The sequence below is a fragment of the Drosophila sulfurigaster genome, chromosome 3 (assembly GCF_023558435.1).
Source record: "Drosophila sulfurigaster albostrigata strain 15112-1811.04 chromosome 3, ASM2355843v2, whole genome shotgun sequence".
Lineage (NCBI taxonomy): Eukaryota > Metazoa > Arthropoda > Insecta > Diptera > Drosophilidae > Drosophila > Drosophila sulfurigaster.
In genome coordinates this window covers 5,515,315-5,536,786 of record NC_084883.1, presented here as the reverse complement: position 1 = coordinate 5,536,786, position 21,472 = coordinate 5,515,315, and positions in this window count along the sequence as shown.

Sequence of the window (21,472 nt, the reverse complement as noted above, 5' to 3'; positions counted from 1 at the left end):
GATAATTCAAATAATTTCATTAATCTACAAGAACAATTTTAGATCAAATTGAAATTTTATTTATACAGGAATTAGGTCTTCGTTTAGGACTTAATTAAAGCTATAATATTTTTCTCTATGTGTAGATACGGCGGTGAAGGGGTTTCTTCACTCTTTGCTAAAGCTTCACTTCCATGTTTTCGCAAAAATAAGAGCAAAACCTTTATTAGCAAAAAGTTTTGTTGCTTTTGTCTAAGCCAAGGAAAAAGCGCCGCTGGCTGCGTTTGTCCAATAAACCAAAAGGGTTTCTATTTATTAGCCAACTGAGTCGTAGTCACTGAGTGTCCATGGCTATGGAGAAAGCTGTGAGCAGATTAGAGCTGTCTGTCTATGCCATCATCGACTTTGTCTGGGAAAACTCGAGCTATAGTCTTTAGTTGGGATTGTCAGCTTAGCTGGACATTTGTAGAAAGAGTTGGACTTGGAAACGGAGTTGAGAATTGCTGAGCAACTGAATTACATTTACTCCTTCTCCAATGTCTAATCAGACATCCAGCTTATTATTTGAGTTGCTTAAGAAACTGTTGTTTGCTGCTGCTGCTAAAGTCACGCTAATTTGTATAGTTCAGCTGCATGACTGTGGCACTTGCGGCAGTGTGGCAGATGCCGCAGCATACGAACTGCAGTCATGTTGCATGCATTACGCAACATTTGGCGTTTCGGTTGCCGTTGCCACAACAACACGCTGATTATTGCTGATAATGATGGCAGTTGTAGTTGGCAGTTACACGCCCCCAAATTCAACTCTCATTCCCTTGCAAAACCATAACGAGTGGCATGCACCGCAAAACTGCGTTGACAATGCGACTCCATTCGACTTGCTGCTGCTCACTGGCTGCTGACTGCTGGCTTTTGGCTGCCTTTTTGCCAATTTCGAAATGAAAATGGCCGAACGAACGAAAACACAAACAGTCGAAACTCGACATTTAGAAGCGAATCCTGCCGTAGATATGAGCGACAATTAAGTGTTTGCCGCATAATGATGTTGCCGTTTTTACAGCAGCCAACTGACGGCAGCCAAGAGGCCAAGCATTGTGTGTAGCATGCAGCATGCAGCATGCAGCACAGTCACACAGCAAGTTTTTATCGACATTAATACACGTCTCGTTGCAAATATGCAGAATGCCGAATGCAGAATGCTTTTCGGGGCAGAGCATTGCGGATGCGGCACTTTGCCTCTCGCTTTTTGTGCCCCTCCTCATCATTGCCGAAATATGCTGTCGCCGCATTGGCTAATGACATAAGTTCCTGACAGTCTATTTGAACTAACTTTTCAGACTCTCTTCACGACGATGACTGTGATGATGATTGCAAGTAGGCCATAAATATCACCTTGGAATTGTGAGAACATCTTCACTTTAAAAAGTTCTGAAAAGTGATAAAGATATGTGTGAAGAACACTCATGAAAACTAAAGTCAAGAGAGCTTCACATCTTTAGATTCGCTAGATTAATGAAAAAATTAGAAATAAGAATTCGATTAAAAATATAAAGTAATTCGAAAAGTTTTCTTAAAAATGGATTTTTTAATACAAATAAAAATGTCAAAGACCTAATGAAACAACTTTGATAGTATTTCTGAAATTAGATAATGTTGTTAATTGTTAATAATAATGGTGTCACATGTTCTTATAAATGTAAATAGTTCTAAAAGATTGTTAATTGATTTTTGTAATTTTTCCTTTTTTTTTTGTAAATTGATACTTGATGTTTGTTTAAAGAGTTGCGATAAAACATTTATAAAGTATATAAATTTCCACTAATTTGTTTACGTTTTCATTTTTAATATTTTGAGTATATTTTTATATGTTTTATTAATAATAATAAATCAGTTTATTATAAATTAAAATTAAAATAAAGAACAAGTTTGTGTAATAAAATGAAAGTATTCTCATTATAGTAGTTTCATTTTGGAATATATAATAAGAATTGAGATTGTTCTTAACGTTACTTAACAGCTGTCATGTGTTTGTAATTTTAAATAATATATCGAAAAGTTAACTTCATTTTTTATGGGACAAGTGCTTTTTCAAGTGGTTGTGATTTCTTGCACATTTTTCTCGTGGGTTTCTTGGGGGTGATTTGTTGTTTGTTATCGTCCACGGCGCCTTTGGAAATATGAAGCTATTCGAGCTGTCAGGGGGACCATTAAAAATTCGATAATATTTTGTTAACAAAAATTAAAAAAGCACAACACGCTTCGTATAGGGGGAGGGAGGGTTAAGAGAGGCGTTTCTGGAGGTATCTGTTACTGCCACTAGGCTGACCATTTTGATTGAAAATCCAATCTGCCGCGTCTGAGTCTGAGTCTGCGTCTGATTCTGATTCTGAGTGGCTCATATGTGCAGTTCCCACAGCAATTAAATTTGAACACAGGACGCAGGATAACACACAGGACAGTCAAAAGACCAAAAAAAAAAGGCAGAATCAAGAGCGTAGAAGAGGAGAAGTTGACATGCTCAGCAAACAAACAAACAGGGCTGGCGGACAACACAAAAAACAACGAGGCAGCCAAAAGACAACCGCAGACATGCAGTAACAGCAACAACAATACTCGAAAGAGGAACAACTATATTGAGTCGCACATATGCGCCCGCCTACCGAAGAGGACAACGCTGCCAGGACACACATACATACACACACAGGACAACACTCAGCTGCTTTTTGGGCATGGAAGAAGACATCGCAACAACCACAAAAGCGACGCCAACTTCTTTTTTGTGTGTTGTGCTGTGTTGCCATAGTTGTTGTTGTTGTTGTGCTGTAGTCCCAGAAACAACAACTGCAAACTAAAAAGGACAACGGGCATACAAATAACATTAAGCCGGCGAAATCAGCAAAGGCAAAAGGATCCATCGCCAAGGACTAGGACTGTCGATGCGGGCCATGTGGCCCCGGGGCCAGGACCACACTATCAAACCAAGCCATCGCCTTTACAGACATCCCAAAGAGGACATCATCAGCAGCAGCCGCCACCGCCACAGCCTCAGACACCGCCACCGCCATCGCCACAGCTATGTTAGTCCACAGAAGGTGAAAGCGCTCCATAGAGCTATGACAATGACAATGTGCCTGCCCCTTCCTCCCCTCTCTCTATCACTCTCTCCATTCATCCTTCTCTCTCCCCCTCGCTGGCAACCGGTGTGTGTGACACAAAACTGGCATTAGGCAAGGATTTGCCTTGATTATGGACAGCAATGGGTTTTAGCTTTAGCCATTTTCAAATGAAATGAAAAGACAATGAAAGGTTTGTCCACATCGCCTGCATCCCTCGTACTTTATCCCTGACTTCGATAAGCAATACGTAAGATGATAATGCCATAAAGAGCCAATTCCAGGTATAACGCTAGCCTAGCCTCGGTATTGTGAAGTTGTCCTAAGCCTATTTTTTCAGCACGTTGTTCTCACTGTTGTTGGCGTTTTGCAGATAAAGCTAATTACAAAGAATTACTTTGGATGGAAGTATTCCAAAGTATTTTTTGTTTTATTTTGCAATATCAATGTCACTAAACTACTTGTTTCTTTTAGTTTTGTGTCAAATTATATTTCGCATTTATTTAATATTAAGTTTTTAAAACCATACAATTTTCTAATAATCAACACCGAATTCATCTTTATGTTGTAATTACTGATCAAGTTAAAGAGAAAATTCATATATTAGCACGGGATTTTGATTCCACCCCTTTTGTGTCTATCTTGTTAAACTAATACAATGTCAATTATTCATAGACATACATATTTAAAAAATCAAGGCTATAGGTATTTATTGTGATACTATTTATATTCTATGATATTTATGGTATCCTATTACCATACGGCATATTTTAATGAATGTAATAGTTTATTGATATACCAAATATAGCCTCCGGTATTTTTTGATACTTCAGTATAAAATTCTGGTATATTTAAGAGTAATACCTCATTTGCTATTATTCCAAATGGCCAGCGGGTTTCCTTACTTGCTTATACTCGTACATTTACATCATGGAAACTATAAATAAAACGTTCGTGTGTAAAATTTGACATAAAGGGTTCAATATTTATTTCCAGATGTTAGTTAATTAAATAATACGAGGCTAACTACGGAAATAGCGCCAAGCTTTTAAATCAATAAAACAAAAATTTGTAAAGTGCCAGAAACATTATTTCACAAACACATGCCAAAGTTGCTCATTAGTAGACGACATAATGTTGATAATGTTCGGGCTGGCATTTGGAATTGAGGCAACCATCGTTTAAGAAGCCATTTATTCATTCACTGGCTGCAAGACACTTAAAAATATATTTTATTATTAATTCATTAGGCGTTTTTTTAATGGGCAGCATATTTCTGTTGTGGTGTCGAGATCTGTTTCTTTGCCGAGGCTGGCAGTTTAATTGTTAATTAGTTTAATGTGCGATACAGGCCACATGGCACCCAGAGTCAAAGCAGATCCCTCCCCAGACATCCACCAAGTGTCGCACAAGTGTCGCCCCAGTCGGACTATTTATTGGACGTTCTAATTGAGAGTGCGTTGAATTGGAAACCACAGAAATAGGTCTGTCCCTCTGTCTGTCTCTGCTGCTCCCTCTGATGGCCTTCTGTCTCTTAAAGTTATCGTGTCCACGTACTTGGCCCACCCACTCTGTCAAGCCATAAAAAAGCCCGGCTAATAATTAAGAACTGTCGTACTCTCCCTACCTCTCTTGCTCCCTTGCTCCCTTCCATCCCCCCAACCAACAAGCAAATGAACATAAATGGGCGCAAATTGTGTCGCCCTCTCCACGCTTGGGGTTTCGGTTAGGGCGTGCTAATCATAAAAAAGAAATACAACGAAAATTATGAATTTGTTTGGCGTAATTTTACGCGCCGCCCAAGACAAGTTATGGGCAAGACGCAGAGAATGAGCAACCGAAGTTGGAGGAGCAAGACAAAAAAAGTATAATGTTATTGGAAAACCCAGCGAACGGTGCTGCCAATAATGACCCAATTTTGTGCATCAAATTTATGTTTATTCGGTTGCTTCAGTATCTTGTTTTTCCCTCTCTCTTTTCTTATTTCTTTTCTCTCGCTTTTTTTTTTTGTGGCAGCATTTTCCAATATTAATATGTATAAAAATTAACGGTGGAACAAAAATCGTTTGCGTCGCATAACAAGAAAATTACTTTTTAATCTTATGAGTCATTAGAAGACATTTCTACCATAATGCTCAAGCCTCAGACGATTGTGTGACAGCCGAGAGTGAACGGGAGGAGGAAAAAGTCGACTCGTATGCGATGCGATGCGATGCGATGCCATTGATTGAGCCAAAGACGATACTTAACTCCAAATTCGAAATTTAACCAAAGCTGCTTTCTGCTAATGCCGTCACACTTTTCGGGCTCATTGTTTAGTCTCGCTCGGAGTTTGGGTTCGGCTTAGGTTGGTTCTGGGAAACGGAAAAGCCCAAAGATAATTTTGTTACGTGTGAACTTTTGTTAACGCTTAGTTAATGCCGATAACTGGCCGAAAATGAGAGTTGACATATGGAAATGAAGCTGTCTGTCTGTGGCAAAAGGTGTGACCAGCTCTTAGTTATCTTCCATTAACGAGACATTTGACCAAAACATTGTTGACCAACTGATTACCAAGGCCATTAAGCTGCTGCTATTAAAAAATCGTAAACACATGTTAAGTGCTATATGTATTAGAGATAATACAAAACAAGTCGTTCACTATTTCTCAGTGCAGAACAAATCAACATAAATTCGATGTTCGTTGAAAAAAATTCACATTTCAAAAACATAAATATAAACAAAGAATCGTTAGCCTCGGATAACACTGCTCTTTATATTATAATTAATAAGTATAGCAAAATAATAAATAAAAAAACAAACATGTACTAAGATTAACAGTAAGATAGATTTTATTATTACTTTGACTTCAGCATAAACTTTAATTTCAAAAATAGTTAATATTAATTATATATAAACAAAAATACCATAGACTATCAAATATAGCAGATATTCATATAAAAATACCACTTAAACCTTCCGTCACAATATGTAGAAATAATGAATAACAATGGATTTTATTAAAAGTTTTTATTTTCGTATATTTTATATATATAATATACTTTATAATACTAATGATTTTTTTATACGAAAGGTTAATGACAACAAAAAGCTTTATTTTTTTATACCAGCAACTTAAATGGAAGCTTATCTAACTTTTCCATTTTGCTGCTCTTTTTTTCTAGGCCTTTTTTAAAATTGATTAATTAAACTCGCACTTTGATCTTTGAATGTTTGTCTCTAATTCCATAAAATGCCATTTCGAATTTATCAAACCGAACGGATTTCCTCTTAACATTGCCAGATTGCTATCAGATATCTTTTCTCTCAAATATCAATAGCTCAAATCCAAGATTGCTGCGCACTGAATTTGCAACATGGGGGCAAGGCACAGGAATCTGTGGCCCCTAGTGCCACAATGTTTTCGGGCGACCTTTGGCATGCAGCTGTGCATGTAGAAAGTGTCTCTGTCCCTCAATGTTTGTATGTTGCCATATGCCACATGTCATGCGCCCCGCACAAAACATGTCACTGCCCATTTTATCCTTGCTTCCTGCCACCTTTTCCCTGACTTTTGGCTATGGGTTCTGGATTTGGTATTGTGATTCAGTCTCTGGGTTCTGGGTTCTGGCTCAGTCTCTTGGCCGCAACACAATGACACAAAAACCCAAAGCACATAAAAGAAATTAATCAGATTTTTATTTAAACGCCCATCCATTGGGCGTCAACCATGTCTCTTGTATGTGCGAGAGTGTGTGTGTATATTTATGTGTGTGAATGTGTGTGTGTGTGTTGTGACCATTGTCCCTAACAAAACCTCACAACTCGCTCAGCAGTTTGTGTGCAATTTTCGTCAACATGTTTCCCTGCACAACATTTTGCTTTTTGTTTAGACTCTTCTGCCTCTACCACTACTTCCTCTATTCCTATCTCTCTTTTGCTACCCCTATCTCATATGGTATATGCTGCTATCTAACACTATCGCACAGTTCTCTGTTCTTTCAATGCCTGACTCTCGCTCGCTGTCAGTTTTGTCAGTTTTCTGTCTGTGTGTCTGTGTGGAATTTTTGGAAGCCTCATGAATGATTTTAGCAGATTTTTATATTTTCACAGTGCCATTGTATAAAAACTCGTTGCGTCCAGCCAAGCGGCCATCCATCTCTAAGCATCTAGTGCGATCTCCACACACTCGCACACACACACACACACACACATTCGACATTTATCCATGCGTCTCTATCTCCATGGCATTCGCTTGGTGTGGTTAGTTTGGTTTTGTCATTACAATTGTTTGCGTTTTCCAACCATTGAATGGGATGCTCTTTGTTGTAAAGGACTCGAAATGAAAGCAGCTAGAGCTAAGCTGAATCGTGGTAAGGGCAACAGCAACGGCAATAGCAAAATGTCCACAAAAAAGTTGCCCAAATACAAAAAGAGTTTCATGCGTTTCATGTGTGCAATCGAGTTAAGGTCAGAGTTGTCATCGTTTTGGGTTAGCAATTTGCATTATGCATGGAAAAACAGTTGCATAAAATATTTGTATGTCGTAAATAATGCACTTAAGTAGCTAAGTTAAAGTTGAGAGATGATGCATTGTCCTGCTCGTATTTGTATTGGCAATAGGAGAACAAATAATACGCTTTGTGTAAGGGACATATTTTAATAAATTCCACTTTAAATCAAAACATTCAATAAATTCTGGACTCTTAAGAAAATCTTTAGTGGTGATTCTAATATTGAATGTGTAAGGACATAATACACAACTATAAAATTAAATATTAAATGGGAAATAATGTTATTTATGGTATATTTTGAATTTAGAATGATTAGCAAAATATACCGTGGGATATATATATCTTGTTTAGTTTTTGTGAGACATATCAATTTGGTATATATAAAAACAAGTAAGAAAGCTACAGTCGAGTGTACTCGACTGTGAGATACCCGCTACCCATTTTGAATAAAATAAATCTATTTTGCGGTATTTTCTCAAAATATACCGAATATACTGCAAAATACTAAAAATATACCAAATGGTATATTTGGTATATCGACATAGTACCGCATTCAAAATATACCATAGACGGCTCAATATACCAGATTGTCAGCCAAAGCAACTAAGACCCTTAGTAAATAGGCGTTTTTGCCCATACAAAAGTATTTCTTTAATAACTTCCACAATTTTTATCTGATCGCAACCAAAATCAGAAAACCAGAAATCATAACTACTATAGTGTTTATTATATATACCAAAATTCGGAACTCTAGCTTGAAAATTACGCTTGTTATTCGATTTTTTTGATTTGTGGGGGCGGAAGTGGGCGTGGCAAAAATTTGAAACAAACTTGATCTGCGTGCAAACATAACAAATGCTGTCGAAGAAAAATTATAGCTCTATCTCTTATAGTCTCTGAGATCTAGGTGTTCATACGGACGGACGGACAGACGGACAGACGGACATGGCTATATCGTCTCGGCTGTTGACGCTGATCAAGAATATATATACTTTATAGGGTCGGAGATGCCTCCTTCTACCTGTTACATACATTTCCTGTCGGCACAAAGTTATAATATCCTTCTACCCTATGGGTAGCGGGTATAAACAATGGTGTCGGCTTGCTGGTATATCTTGCACTTCATTTAAGATTTGTAATATTATATTAATATTATATATTAAATATACATTTCAGTATTTTCTGGTATATTAATTTTGTATATTTTAACTTAAATACTGCTTACTTTCTATCCTGCATTTATTGAAACTGGGTCGCGGGTATTTCACAGTCCAGCACACTCGACTGTAGCTAGTTTTAATTACTATCTTTTTTTAGTTTTTTATTGTGCACTTTCTCTCCTCATTTTTAAGAGTTTCACAAAAATCCCTTTCAGGATTATTATCTTAAGTATTAGTTCTTTTTAGTTTACTCTACCGCATTTAATTTAATCATTTTCATTTCGCTGTCTTCGTTATTAAGCATCTTCTTCTACCTGTAGCTTTGCAAATGAATAACTGAGATTTAGCAGTCTTTCATTTCGTTTACTTTAGCTTGCTTCTTGGATTGTTTTTCCCATCAAAACTAAGTTTGTCTTATCTCGTCTGACTGGCATTATTATTCGCTTTTGGTAAATTGTCACTGCATTTATTGTTGTCGCCAAATTCTCAACTTCACTTCATTGCACCACAAGATGATGGTAAATGTGTTTTTAAACCGAAACTTGCCAACACAAAAAAAAAACGAAGCTGTAGATTCTCACTTATTTTACAGCATATTAGTTATGTGCCATAAACAAGATGCGACGGCCAAAGCGGCGCCATGGAGCCAGCCAAGCACAAAATTAGGGTTGCCTTGCCTCTCACCCTTCACCCCTCAACCTCTCTCCCAATCGTCATCAGCATTATGAGCAACCTGCGACAACTTGCAAAACACAAACCAAATTGTTCAATGGCGCCGCAAAAATGACCAAAATGCGATGCCAGCAAACGGAAGAAATGTTGAAGGCGCCGCCATTTTATTTGCAGCACTGCCACTTCCGGCCGCCATTTGCACACTTTCCTCCTCCCTCGCCAGCCACCTCTGTTGCCAGCATTTCCAGTTCTACCTACAATTTTTGTCATTTCTGCAGTGGCGAGCCAAAAGCTGCAAATTGATGGCGACTGGCGCACATTCAAAACGCTTTCATTATTGTCATAAGCTGCGGCAGCATCAGCATCATCGTCTTCCTCCGCACTTGTAGACACCGAGCGAGAGATAGCGCTGAAAAATTTTCCAGCGTACTTTTCGATTTCCGCTACGTAATATTCAAGTGATTACCAAAGCGGTCCAAAAACCCCTCCACACAGGAAGCAACAAAGTGCGCTGGCAACTTTTCTGCTGACGTGCGCTGATTTCATCCTTGGACTCACTGACTTGCCATTTGCTTTTGGTCGCATTATAATACCCTATATACTATGTTGGGGATATGTTAGAGAATTGTCAGATTACTGAAAGCATACGACATTCTAATTGTGAATAATTAATAATAATAATATAATAATATATGTATATTACATATTCTACATATAATATAGAATTTATTTATTTAGTTGTTTTAATTATATTATTAAGTAATATTATTTGCTGTATGTATTTATTTGTATTTTTTACAATTTTAAATAATGTTTAAAAAAAAGTATAATATAATATTTATTTTATTTTCATATTTATTGACTTGTGAATAAACGAATAATTAATGTAGTGAATTAGATATATTTACTATCGTTACAATTATTGTTACGTTTTCATTGCAGATCATAATAATAATATAATAAAATTAATTTAATAATATATATTTATTTTGATTCTATTTCCTGATACTTTATTGTTGTAAAAGTTAAATTATAAACTATAATAATCAAATATTAAAATATGTAATTTTAAGTCTTGTAGAGCGTAAAAATGACTTAATTTTTAATTGAACACGATAATAATAATAATAGCTTTTTCTGTATATTTATTAAATATTATATATGTAAATTACAAATTATAAATTCAAGTAAATCTGTAAATCCAAAGAATTGTAGAGCGTGTCTACTTCGTGGTATTTCTCAGATAGCTTCTTTGTTGTTTGTGTTGCTAAGTGTACAAGTATTTCGGACCTCGGCGGGGTTCAATGACAAAGTTTACTACCACTAGGTATTTATAACTATTATTTATGTGGACTCTGGACCCTGGACCCTGGACTTGCTCCTCCATTTTAAATGCTCACTGATGCGCAACGAATTTCTTAATGGTGCAATTTGGCGTTTTATGTCTGAAGTTTAGGCCAAAGGAGATTTCAACAAAGAGCGAGCGAGGGAGGAGCAAGTGCACCATTTTTGATGTACGCTATCGCTACGTGCATAAACTTTTTGCAAACAATTATGGCCTGAACCAAGCCGAGCCGATTGGAGTCGAGTCGAGCCGCCTGGCAGACGACCAACCAGGCGACCAAAAATCAAACCCCAACCACAAAGCAATCGAATGAATGGCGGCCCTCTGTGCGCTCTTTCGATATTTGCCGTTTTTCATTAAATTCATGGTGTGATTTCCGCGACGCTTTCTGGCTTCCGGCAAAACGCAAACAGTAATCACATTTTTTGTGGCCATCGAGTTGTCAATTTGAAAATATGCTCGCCGCAGCGGCGGTGTCGTATTATGATAGCGAGGCGCTTCCCAAATCGATGTGCCACTTAAACATAAACATGGACGGAAAATCGAAAAACCGTGCGAATAAATTTTATAAAATATAAAACACAGATGGGGGGGAATTGTTTGATCGAAATTCTCCGAATACGAATTATGCACAAAACCAAAAAAGACAAAGTCAAATTTCTCTATTATTTGTTGAAAATCAAATTTATCTCTACTCGTGAAATTCAAGTTATATATGAATTATGCATAAACTGAATAAGTTACCATAGTTTTCACAGTATTTATCAAAATCAAATCGAAATAAAACAATTCTGTTTTTCATCAAAATTTGTTCTCGTCAATTTACTCTTCGTATTTTTAGTCGACACTCACGCACTCATCTCTGATGCGGTTAAAGGGGGGAAAAAAAACGTCGAAACGAAATTAAATTTATATAATCAATAAAGTGAGTGGTGACAAAAAATCAAGCCAAAAATCAAATATTTCGCCCTGTGTGTGTGTGTGTGTTGATTAAAATGCAGTTGCGCACTCTGCGGAGGATCGTCGAAGCATTTAATGGACAATGGCACTTATGACAATGGACCATCATGACACCTTAAATCATAACGGCAAATTTACTTTAATGGGTATCTGTGTGTGAGTGAGTGAGTGTTGTACTGAGTTGTGTGTGCGTGGGGGACATGAATATGTTGTCATAAAGAATGAATATTAATTGAAAATGCATTTTGACCGCCATTGTCTTCAATTAATTTTCATTTCAATCATTTCCAATAGCAACCAAATTGCATGGGATGAGCAAAAAGTAGTGCGAGAAAGAATATGACAATTCAATCAATTTATGTAAATATACAACTCACTTTTATTTATAGTGGAACAATGAAAGCGGCTTAAGCTGCAATTAGTTTATGGCTCAAAATTAAAGTCAATCGGCATGATTGATGACAAATCAATCGGGCAGAAACTGAGGCTTTGTTTTAGTCGATTCATTTGGATATTATTTAAAATTTAAATTTGCAACTAAAAAGCCCAGTAATTGTCTATTGTATTATGTCATTGACTGTGTGGCGATGCTTAAGTTGTTTCATTCATAACCAGCTTAAGTTCCTAATTGGCTCATCACAAGTTCAAATAATGCAACTCCATTAGAATAGTCGTCTTCTGTCTACTATAATTCTGTTTTGGCGCTGCAAATCGTCTGCGCTCTTCAATTACCAAGCTAACATCATAATGTATTCAAAACCTTTAATGTAATTAATGTTGCTTGTTTAATGAAAGTTGTCTGAGCTGCAAAGCCAAAGCAGAAGCAAAAGCCTTTAGCCGTTCACACACTCTGCAACACACCCACACACACACACACACACACACACACACACACACACACACACACACACACACACACACAGATACATAGACAATGGCTCAGCATTCTCATCATGAATGTACTTGTTTGTGCATGTTCGTTGCAAAGGATATATAAGCATGCAGCCAGGACATTGCTGCTGCATACTGCAAATGCTACTCTCAATGTTGTTGCTGTTGCCAGTCATGTAGCGGACATGCAACATGCAGCAGCAACAAGAAGAGCTTCCCAATATGCTGTCTCACGCACCGTTGTCGTATTGGGGTACGTTTCTAATCATCGACAACTGTCCATACCATAGATTTGGTATCCTGACTGCCAGCCTGCCTTTCTACCCCCACTGACTGTCTCTCCATATGTATGTCCGTCCGTCCGTCCGCTGCTGTGTTTGACCCCGTTGGGGTCCCTGCCGTGGGTCCTAATGCGCTAAAGTGCTTTTTCGTAAAAACAAGTTACACTTTGCAATTTGCACTAAATCCCACTTGGCTGTGGCCAGGGATCGTGGGTAGAAGGAAGGAGGAGGAAGCAGGCTGCTGTCCAGCCAGTCAAAGTTGTCCTATCGTCCTCTGTGCATGGCTTCAGCCTCCTGTCTACGGCCTCAGTGTCTCTCTGTTTCTGTGTTTGTGTGCAAATCCTTTGGCCGTTGCGTGGCAATTAAAAGGGATTTTCATGGCTAAAGCGTATTTATTTTAGACACACACACATGCATACATCCGCATACTCAGGCAGACACACACACACACACAGACACACTCAAACACACATGTGAACTTCCTGAATGCCCCACACGCCCTCGCATTTAGCTCGCTTAATATTTGATTTTTGATTTGTGGTCTGTTGTTCTGTTGTGTGCTTTTGTTTTGCCTTGGAGGGGGGAGGCGGGTGACTGGGAGGCGGAAGGTAGTTCAGTTTAGTTATTGGAATGTTTGGTAAAAAGCTCGTGAAGTGTTAGCCTGGGGTTGGTTGGTGGTTTAGTCAAGTACTCATATTAATTACTATTGATTTTAGTGCTCTGTGCGCGTTAATGAAATTGAACTGCACGCTATAAACTGCCACGCCCCCTCTCAGCCGAATCGACGAACAACAACAACAACAACGGCAACGCCACCAAATAAAAATCAATAAATACACAACAGTGGCACAATTTTAATTTTTGAAATAGTGCATTGAACTTATCGTTGCGCTAAAACCCGAACGAATGTTTAACCGAAATATTTTTAAAAGCTCGACAACATGTTTTCATGTTGCTGTTTTAAATATTTAGTATATTTTAAAATTTATTTAAAGAATTCATAACATAACTTAACTTTGAGGAAAAAAAAAATATTTCATATTAATAATGTGTATACCAAAAAAAATTCATTCTGAGCCCTAGATAGAATTCAACTGACTAAGAACAAGTAAGAAAAATATAGTCGAGTGTTCCCGACTGTGAGATACCCGCTAACCAGGTCGAAAAAAACTGAATTATACCGACAATATTTGGTGTATTGACTTACTCCTAAGTTGAAAAACACAAAATTATACCGAAGACCATATTAGGTATATTGATATAGCTTTACATTTAAAATATAAGAGTACTAAATATATCAGATTTTCAATAAATATACATAATATGATACTCTAGGCATACAAATTTACGTATTTATAAAGGTAAACCAGTTAGTATTACCAAAATTTAAATTAAAACTGCATAACCTAAAATAGAGTTTAAAGCTTAGTTGGTAGTATTTAACATATTTAGCTTTCCGCTTCAGATTGAATATACCTAATTTTGTAGAATAAAAATAATAATAATAATAAATATATACTTTTATAATTCATTTTTAAGGTAATAATATTTTTCATATTATTAATCAATTTTGATAATTTAATACAAATTTTTAATATAACATGATTTTAATAGGCAAGCTAGAAACTTGTATAGATTATAAAAAAAAGAATTTTCTCAAAGTTCACATGAGTTTTCGCATTTACAATTTAATTTTTAACCTATTATTGTAGGATTATGAATGTTAGATAAGTGTATTGATTACCAACAAGCATCAGCTATTACATAAGCCGGTCTATTTCTGCATTTCTGCTATTTCTTTGGTTACCACAGTTAGTTAAGTAGCTTTCAGGAGAAAACAAAAATTACGCGACATGACGTCACACAGAGTGGCATGAATAAAGTCCACACCAAACGATTCTCGTAAAACTTATATTAAATAAAATTGTGAAAACCAAACAGTTCTCAAAAAGGTTTAATTTATTTATAGTTCAAATTCAAAGATCTTTCTATGAATACAAAACTTGTGAAATGAAAACCAAATTTCTAATTTCCACAACATTATAAAATTTGTGGGAATTCTATTTAATCCTTTAATTTATGAAAAATTTAATTTAAACAGATCAGTTTATTTAATTAAAATGTCTGTATTTTGCATTGTAACCAAACATTACTAATTGAGAGCCTTGTTATGACGTCACACACGCAGCATCCCTTATTCGTATCCCTTTTCTCTACAGAAGTCAAGTGAAATCTTTAAGAATGACGCATCGCTACCGCAACATTTTGGTGAAGCTTTAATCGAGCTACTACTTTAGCCAAAAGCCTTCAACAAGGGTGAGTGGATGGACAGGACAGACAGGAAGCGAGCATCGGTCCATTGGGGGGAGCATCCCCAGTGGAAACACCTTGCAACCACCGAAAAAATGAGCAGGCTACATAAATTTCATTTCATGCCAATTTAATCAATTGGAGTTAGACTTAGATAGCAAGAGGCAAAAGAGAGTTCGGGGTAAAAATCAAAATAAATGTGGCCCCAAAAATGTGTTTGTCACATGCGACTGAAATTAATTCGTTTTTGATTAGGCGCAAAAAATCAATTTCACTCGACCAAACTGAGTTTTATTTGTTTATTGCCAGCATCAGTTTTGTGTGTCTCCCTTTTCCCTCTCTCTCTCTCTCTCTCTCTCTCTCTCTCTCTCTCACCCCCAAGGCGCATCAGAGTTGTGGCAGCTGTTACGTCACATAATTTGTTGCTGTCTGAGCGGCAACAGTTGATGCCAGCAACCAAATGTTCTGCCCTTTAGTCGATTAGACGTTTATTTGTTTTTGCTGTAGGTAAATGCAAATTCAAGTGGCCATTCCCCACCTCCTCCCCCGCTTTCTATACCTATCAGCCTGCCTAGTATCGGGTTTATAAATCAACGCCAGCAGCTTGCATTGTCAGCTTCTCTCCACCAGTCGCCATGTTGACAATTTTTTGCGTCGGCAGCGACCCCTTGACCAGCGCCCCAGCATCAGTAATTAACACATGCAGATTTCCCGATTCAGTCCAAAAGGGGACAGAGGGAAATGGAAGAGGAAGAGGAAGGGAGAAAGAATTGGCGCAACTGTTGCCAGGCGGCCAATTGTCCATTTGCCTATTGGGGCGTTTTAATTTCAAATTCAATATTGGCAACAGCATCAGACAGACACAAGAACAAATTGACAAATAGACAGAGGGACAGTCGGACAGACTGACCAACCGATAGATAAAATCACCATATTGGTCAGAGAGAGAGGCGGCAGACAGTCAGCAATTTGTTGTCATATGTTTGGTCCATTTTCGTTTTATTTGTGTAACAATTTTACATAATTAATAGAACGGGAAAGTTCGGGGATAAATCGAACAGCAATCAAATGTGAAAACAATTCAAAAGCAGTTGCTGATTTGTTTTGTGTCATTTAAAAGATAGATGCCAATAATCGATATTTATGTTACATTGGTAAATGGCAAATGCAGACACAGAATATGCAACTATTCCAACATAATGTGATAAACTTATGTTTATTACAAAAAGTAAATAAATGGCAATTAAATAAATTAAATTAAACCTTGTAGAATACATGAAAGGTATCATTTAATATTACTTTAAATTCCTAAATTGAACATAAATCAAAACATTAAACCTCCTCTCATACTTTGACATTTTATGATTTTCGTTTATTGAGACAATTTACTTAAATATTCAAAAAGCAATTAGCAACTGCTGATATACTCGTATACGAAAGCGGACCAATTTAAATATTCAATAAACTTTAAAGATTACTTATTTCATTATTTAAAGACTGAAATTTGATTTGCCCCATTGCGAGCAAATAAATGTATTTAAATAAATATTGTCAGCAATTTCAAATGCATTCTTAATTATGTCATTCGTCTGCTTTTGGACTGAATAAATGTATATTTAAACAGCAGATTGATTTGCTTATTCATTTGCTCCACTTTAATGATTTTTGAGGCAATGCCAAATTGTAGCTTAAAACTGGAAATTATTGTTGCCCGAATTTCGTACACACATACATACATACATATGTACATTCACCCGGATACATTGGCAAATTCACATTGATTGCTTGCGCAATGCATTTTTGATATAACTAAGTAGGTCGTCGCATATTACGCATACGCCACGTGCAGCCCGAAAATACGACAGAGGCTGTCATAAAGCAAACCAAACTTTAAATAAATGATATCCGAATATAACGAAATATGAATGTATGGATGAGTGTGTGTACAAGTATGTGTGTTGAAAATGGCCATAAAAAGCAGTCATAAAACCCTTTCCGCAAAGCGGAAATCCCGCTTCAAAACAAACGCCATTAAAAACGAGGTCATGCACAACAGGCAGAAGCAGAGACAGAGTCTGAACTCATCGTAGGAGTATGAGAGTGTGGGTCGAAGACTGTCTGCTTCAAGGACTGTCAGAAGTCAGAGTAAAAAAAAAAAAACAAAATTTAGAGCCTCGAAACTGGCACCAAAAAAATATCAAAAATTTTTACAAAAGTTGTGCACAACAAACAGAAAAGAAAAGCAAAAAAAAAAAAATAAGATAATATTTTAAAAGTGCGCATAGGGAGTCGCATAAAATATGGGCATGAAAAGTTCAAGTTGAAGCTTCAGCGGAGAAAGGGAGAGCAGACACCAATACACACACTCACACTCACACATGGCCAGCTGAGGCGTCTCTGCCTGTGTGTGTGTGTGTGTGTGAGGCAAGGTATTTATTTTCATAACGCAACACAACATAAGGAAGCAATAAATTTAAGCTGACTGACGACAGTTTGCCTGACACAGATGAGGAGGATGGAGCATAGATGGTTTTACTCCTAGTCTGCTCCTATGGTTTAGTAGGCGGAAGGAGAAAGGGAAGGGGAACTTTGCAATGTGTCGTCTGTAGGTAAAATGCTAGCAGCCGTCTGTACATATTGCATAGTTATTGTTTTAAAGCTTAAGCCCTTCTCTTTCTATCTCTCTCTCTGCCACCCCTCGGCAACCCTTTATCATTTAAATAAATTTTATGCAATTTAGTTAAGCTGTTGCTCCCCCTCGTTTCCCTTTACCCTCTACCTTCGCAGCTAGAGTGAGTGAGTAAATGTCATTTAAATATTTTTCTCCTCATGTCGTCGTCCTCGTCATCGTCATCGTCTCTGTGGCATTCCAATTTTCTTTTGCACCGCCTGCCCCCGAGCCCACGTTGCAATAAAATATTTAGTAGGGATGTAGTGTCGAGTGGGTCGAGTTAGGGGTTAACTTTTGTAGGGGGGGTTAGCTAGGTGTAGGTGTATCTGGATTGTTAGCCCATTCTTCAGCATTTCGTTTGTGTTTTTCCAGCACTTTTTCCTCTCTCTCTCTCTCTTTCTCTATCTCTCTCTCTTTTCCTTGACTCTTGTCGTATGTCACCGGCGACTTGACTGAGTTGTTAGTTTTTACTGTTGTTGAAAAACCTTCTGTTGGTTGCTGCTGTTGTTTTCGTTGTTTTTGTCACAGCACATCATAAAATTGTTGTTGCTCTCATTCCCATTCGCAGTCGCATTCGCATTCTCGTTTTGGTTATTTATGTTTGTCATGTTGCGTTTGTCAAGTTTTTGCATTTTCAGAGACGCACTTGAAAGCATTATGGCTTAATTCTTATATGAGCCCTGGCAATAAGACAACACACTACACACAGCTTACATACGGAGTAGTCAAGTGTACATATGTGAGTGTCTGTGTGGGAGTGTATGCTGGAGCAGGTGTGACAGGCATCCTGTGAATTTTAACTGTAGTTACGCATTATTAATTCACATCAAAAGAAACAAGCTGGAGTCGTAAGTAAGATATAAAACGAAAAAGAGCAAGTTCGACTGCAGAATACTCTGCACTTAGATCAAAGAATCGATCGCAAGAATAAACATCAAAAGAAGAGTTAGAACACTTAATCAATTTCATTTCAATAGTCGATAGTTGGAATATCCTGAAAAGAAATGCTAAAAAGTAAAGTAAAGTAAAGTAAGTAAAGTACTCTGTAAATATTATTATTATTATTATTATATTTTAAATTTTTTTTGTATATTTATTGATTTTTAATACTTTCTTAGTTCGGAGGATTAGTCTGTATTTTGAACTATACATATTTGAAACTTCATGAACTTTTTTTTCACTAATTTCTTGTTAACACTTTCTAAACTTCTTATCAATATTTCACCTTACTGAATTTCTTAGCAAATTTATGCATTTCTTAAATAAATGTTTTATATTTTAAAAAAACAGTTTTTTTAGCGTAAAAACATTTGTTGTCTACGTTTGTACACATTAAAGCTCTTAAACAAACCAAATATAAATGTTGTGCTTCCTTTGAATATTTTACATTTTGATTGCGAATTTTCAATTGAAAAACTGAACAACTAAATACAAGACAGATGACAAGCAACAGAACATTTGAATCAATCTTAATTAAAAAAATCTATTATTTTCTCATGTTTTCTTGTTTTTTTTTTTAAATAAAGTATGTGTAGCGTTGATGGTGAATTGGCAGAAGTCGAGGAGAGCTTGAGCTAGAGAGCTGAGAGAAGCATATGCCAACAGCTGTTGCAACTATTTATTTGCACAAAAAATATAACAAATGTCAAATGTATGTTTACAATGAACGAATACACACACACATAGAATAGAACGTGTATTTGGAGCTGCCGTTAAGGAACAACAAAGAAAATTGCTTTAGTAAATCCAAAGGAAAATAAACACAAAAACACAAGTTGAGTAGCAAAGCAAACAAACTCACAGCTCGCATTCGCATATGTATTTGTATTCGTATTCGTATGTGTGTGTGTGTGTGTAGGGTCTAAGGTGCGCCCAGGTGGGCGTGGGGATGGGACAAACGGGGGCGGGAGGAGGGTTGTTTGGCTAGGGGCTGCTCGTTGACGCTTTTGCAAAAGTCAAAAAGGGTTAAGCCAAAGACGAGTGCTCCAAGTGTTTATTATGTGTGCGTCGATGTAAGTGTACGAGTGTGGCTGTGTGTATGTATATGTGAGTCCCACTACTGTCCCATTGCCACACTGTCGCATTTGCCACACCCACCGCATTTGAATGATATGTTGAAGGGAGATGAAGAGAAGAGGGCGGCACTCACGTGTGCGCTCATATTGCGCCTTATGTATGACACTTAAACATGCAAAGCTGCTTGCCAAGATGATTTATATTAGCCATGATTTCTAGCAATTTTTAGCACTTTAGCTTTACCGTTACCGTTACCGTTACCGCTACTGTTGCCTTTACCTTTACCTTCGTCGTTACCTTCACCGTTACCTTTTACCGTTGACATTACCTCTTTTGGCGAGGCGTCAAGGTGTTGATTGTTGTTGAAATTCTGTGCACCAGATGACGGACCGGAACGTGAAACATGAAACAGAAGTGGGTAATTCACCACACTTGTACACTCACAGTGTCATACATGGCGTATGACATATTTTCAGTCATGATAATAACAACTTATTCCACTTCTTACATTCACTTTTTCCTCCCACTTTTTGACAATATTTGTGGAGTATTATGACATGAAAGTTATTATGCGTAAATGCAGCGTGAGTATATTCAATATGATAAAACAGAAAGTATTCACAATAATTTAAAATTCTATAGTCAAGTCATTGTATTATAGCTAACTTAGCGTAAGTAAATAAAATGAAATGAAATGAAACATGGAAAAACAAGTGAGAAAGCTAAAGTGGAGTGTGCTCGACTGTGACATACCCGCAATCCATTTTATGCAAAATGCAAATCAGTGCGGTATTTATTTTAAAATATACCACAAAAATACCAAATACTATTTTTGTATATTTTTGAATTAAAAATAAATAAAATAAATTAATATCTATCTCTTATAGTCTCTAAGACTTCGGTGTCCATGCAGACAGACGAACAGACGGATTCGGCTTTTGATACTGATCAAAAATAAATATACTTAATTTTGTTGGAGATGCCTTCCTCTATTTGTTACATACATTTCCTGGAGGCAAAAAGTTACCCTATGGGTAGCAGGTATAAAAAGAATGGATTACAATGGATTTACAATAATTATTTTGATTACAGAAATATATAAGAAATAACCTCAATATTTGAAATTAGATAAGTCATCGTAATATAGATAGATGTAAGTATATTGAATGACAGCTAATAAGGAATACCATTGATTAATCCACAGAAATATATTTGGAATTAACAAGGATAAAATATATGACGATACATTAATATCAACAACGATTCTTAGTCACATTAATATACATATTCGTAAAATTAATTAATATCATTTCTCTATAAATGCAAGCCATCAATTTACTCTTTTTATTTGAGTACAATTTATGCACTTAATCCTAATCCATTTAAGTGGGTCAGCACTTTGTTATGAAATTCCCCACATGCTAGTGTAATATGTGTATCCACTTAGTGAACTGAACTGTAAGAAACGCAAACCGAATGCAAATATCAACTCATTTTTGTGTGCAACGATTCATAAAAGCCGCCTAACTCCACCTAATTCTGGTCACCAAAAAGGAGTCACTCCCATTCAACATGCGCATA